The 3,810-nt window shown below is 57.8% G+C and overlaps 1 long non-coding RNA gene across 1 annotated transcript; it reads right to left on the minus strand.

Moving 5' to 3' along the window:
- Window positions 1-77: 77 nt before the first annotated feature.
- On the minus strand, window positions 78-3,723 carry LOC106725969. The gene is made up of 3 exons (XR_001361983.1): window positions 3,713-3,723; window positions 598-603; window positions 78-270 (listed from the first exon to the last, which is right to left on the minus strand). It is a non-coding gene; the product is annotated as an uncharacterized LOC106725969 (long non-coding RNA).
- Window positions 3,724-3,810: the final 87 nt, after the last annotated feature.

A 3,810-nucleotide genomic window follows, 5' to 3' on the forward strand; every position in this document is an offset into this window, starting at 1 on the left:
GAGGGCCAGGGCCCGCCTCTCCCTCCCTCCCTCCTTCTCTCCCTCCCGCCCGCCCGCCCGGGGTCCTTACAGTGAGGCCCAAGCTCACCGTCACCATCGACACCCACGTCAACAGCACACTCCTGACGCTGGAGGCTGACGTGCGGTCGTGGAAGCCTGGGGACACGGTGGTGGTGGCCAGCACCGACTACTCCATGTACCAGGCCGAGGAGTTCCGGGTCCTTCCCTGCCGGGCCTGTGCCCCCAACCAGGTCCGAGTAGCAGGTAGGACTCGCTCCGCCCCATCCCAGGCCGGCGGGACCTGGGGCTGGAGCCACGGACGGACGACCTGTATCCGTCAGCGCGCCGCGTAACAAAAGGACCCGTCGCAATCTCACCACAGACCTTTTCTGATTTCTTACTCGTGCACCTGCAGGCTGTCTGGGCTCAGCTTCTCCAAGCTGAGAGGCGGGTTCACGGCGGCCCCCATGGCTCTTCGTCTCCCCAGGACACAGTCCTCTGGCGGGTGGGGGGCGGGGCTGGAGGTTCCCAGAGGGGTGCACAGAGACGCAGGAGGACGCTGGGGGCCTGGGTGCAGGACTTGCAGCCTCTGCCCACATCCCACTGGCCAGAGCACATCACGTGGCCGCCACGCACGGGGTGGGGAGCCCTGCTTCTCCCACGGGGGAGTGGACATTTCTTAGGTAACCATGCGATCTGCCAGGGATGTTAAAATCTCTTCTTTTGATAGCTTTTGGCCCAAAAGTGGTTCTCAACTTTCCTCATGCCGCGACCCTTTAATACAGGTCCTCATGTTGTGGTGACTCCCAACCATACAATTATTTTCGTTGCTACTTCATCACTGTCATGTTGCTACTGTGATGAATCGTCATGTAAATATCTGATATGCAGGATGGATTTTCATTGTGACACATTGAACATAACTAAAGCATCGTGATTCATCACAAAAACAATCTGTAATTATATATGTGTTTTCTGATGGTCTTAGGCGACCCCTGTGAAAGGGTCGCTCGACCCCCCAACAGGGTCGCGACCCACAGGTTGAGAACGGCTGGTTTTGGGTTTTCTTCTCCTCCATCTTGACTTTGACGCCTGTCGTTTGTGGTGGGCGCGGTTTCGGGGTTCCAGATGGTTAGCGGCGAAGAGGGACCGCAGACATCATCATCGGGTTCGTTATTCTCAGCGGCCAGAGCGATGTGTCCGTTCGGGTGGCCTGGTTGTAAGCAACAGAGTCTGACTCGACTGTGTTCATCCAGAGGCCGAGCGGCCGGGCCGAGAGAGGACAGGGCACAGGGCGGCTGCAGGGCCCTGGGGGGCGGGGACCGGCGGGCAGCTTCCTGGGGGCGTCCCTGTCTGCAGGCTCCACCCTTAGTCCCCGGGACAGAGCTCAGAGGTCACGTTCAGGGCAAGCACAGGCTGGGCCGGCGGCCGTGTGCGCTCCCTCCACCGGCAGGGGACAGGCCCTGCCCTCACAGCCCCTCTGAGACGGCCCCACACGGAGAGATGGTTCCGTCCCAGGGACACTGGGGTGCTTTGCCGGGAGCAGTAGAAATACCAGCTCCAGCCCTGGCCGGTGTGGCTCAGCGGATAGAGTATCAGCCTGTGGACTGAAGGGTCCCGGGTTCGATTCCCGTCAAGGGCAAAGCCCGGGTTGTGGGCTCCATCCCCAGTAGGGGGCGTGCAGGAGGCAGCCGATCCATGATTCTCTGTCATCATGGATGTTTCTCTCTCTCTCTCTCTTCCTTCTTCTCTGAAAATTAATAAAGAAATATATTTTTAAAAGAAAAAGAAAGAAATACCAGGTCCACCAGACAAGTAGTAGGATTGAGGGCAGTAGACAGCTATGGCCTAAGAAAGCATATCAACTCAATTCAAAATACACAATTCTGGAAATAGAACCACAGAAAGTAAAATTCAATGCAATCTTTCTTTTAAATGTATTTTGATTGATTTCAGAGAGGAAGAGAGAGGGAGAGAGAAACATCGATGATGAGAGAGAATCATGGATCGGCTGCCTCCTGCACACCCCGCCCCCACACTGGGGATCTAGCCCGCAACCCAGGCATGTGCCCTTGACTGGAATCGAACCCGGGACCCTTCAGTCTGCAGACCGACGCTCTATCCACTGAGCCACACCGACCAGGGCTCTAGCTGCTTCCTGAGGCCTCTTGGGCCGGTTGGAGAGAGCGCTGGCTGCTCCAGGCCTGAGTGCAGGGAGGAGAGGGGGAGGGGGGACGCTGGCTCCCTCGGGACCCTCCAGCCGCCCTGGGGTTAGCGAGGTCAGTGACTGTGTCTGCAGCAGCCCACACCCAGCTGACCCCACCCCGGAGGGTTAGCCCAGTGGTCGGCAAACTCATTCGTCAGCAGAGCCAAATACCAACAGTACAACGATTGAAATTTCTTCTGAGAGCCAAATTTTTAAAACTTAAACTCTATAGGCAGGTACATTGTTATTCACTTAATGAGGGCGCTCCTAAGGCTTAGGAAGAGCCACACTCAAGGGGCCAGAGAGCCGCATGTGGCTTGTGAGCCTCAGTTTGCCGACCACGGGGTTAGACTCAGAGGGGACGGTCCACTGGGCTCTGCTCACCAGCGCCTCCTGGTGGACGGTGTCAGGAACTCCCCAGGCAGGGGTCTGTGTGTGTGAATGTGCTTGTGTGCAGGTGTGTGCATGTGTGTACGAGCATGTGTGCGTGTGTGACTGTGTGTATGTGTGTCCGTGCTTGCATGCATGTGCGTGTGTGATTGAGTGTGTGCATGTGAGTGTATGTAGGTGTGTGCACATGTGTGTGACTATGCATGCATGTGTGTATGCATGTGTGAGTGAGTGTGTATGTCCATGTGCGTGCATGTGAGTATGTGTGCGTGCACACTTGTGTGTGAGTGTGTGCATGTGTGCATGTGTGTGAGGGAGTGTGTGTGCATGTGTGTGAGTGCATGTGTGTGCATGTGTGTGCATGTGTGTGCATGTGTGTGCATGTGTGCATGTGTGTGAGGGAGTGCATGTGCACGCGTGCATGTGTGTGAGTGTGTGTGTGTGTGTGTGTGTCCAGGGTACTCACATGCCTTCTCTTCAGCCCCAGCCCCTCTCTCTGGCTCTCCATCTCCCCCCGAAAGAGCGAGGACTCCACCTGCTCCCTTGTTTGGGGCAACGGCCCCCCATTCTCTCGCGGGGCTCTCCTCCCCCGGCTGCTGCAGAGCGGGGCGCACACAGCCCCCCTGGCCGCTCCTCTCCGCCCCCTTCCAGTAAACAGGCATGTGGAGGCTTCTCTGATGGGAAACAGATGAGGGTAACGAAGTCTTGAAAACGTGTGAATCATCCAAAAAGAAAACATTTCCTGGTCTCGCCAACCGCAGGCTAATTCCCAACACCTCCTGACACGGCCATGAGGGCGCCTGGCAGCGTGCTGCCCGCGGGCCACCCCGCCCTCCTGCTGGGACCGCCTGCCCCCTCGTTCAGTGACACTCCTGTTGGGGAGGCCTGACATGCGTGCAGGTTCCCGTGACACGCCCACACGCACACGCTCCGACCGCTCCCTCTTCACGGGCAGCTACCACAGATGCGGAGACTGAGGCTCCTGGAAATCCAGGGTCTAGACCAGGGGTCGGCAAACTGCGGCTCGCGAGCCACATGCGGCTCTTTGGCCCCTTGAGTGTGGCTCTTCCACAAAATACCGACTTCTGCGAATGCGCCACGAAGTTTCAATTGCACTGTACATGCACGCCCGCACGTGGTATTTTGTGGAAGAGCCACACTCAAGGGGCCAAAGAGCCGCATGTGGCTCGCGAGCCGCAGTTTGCCGACCACTG

This window comes from Myotis brandtii, unplaced genomic scaffold, assembly GCF_000412655.1.
Source record: "Myotis brandtii unplaced genomic scaffold, ASM41265v1 scaffold2072, whole genome shotgun sequence".
Taxonomy (NCBI): Eukaryota; Metazoa; Chordata; class Mammalia; order Chiroptera; family Vespertilionidae; genus Myotis; species Myotis brandtii.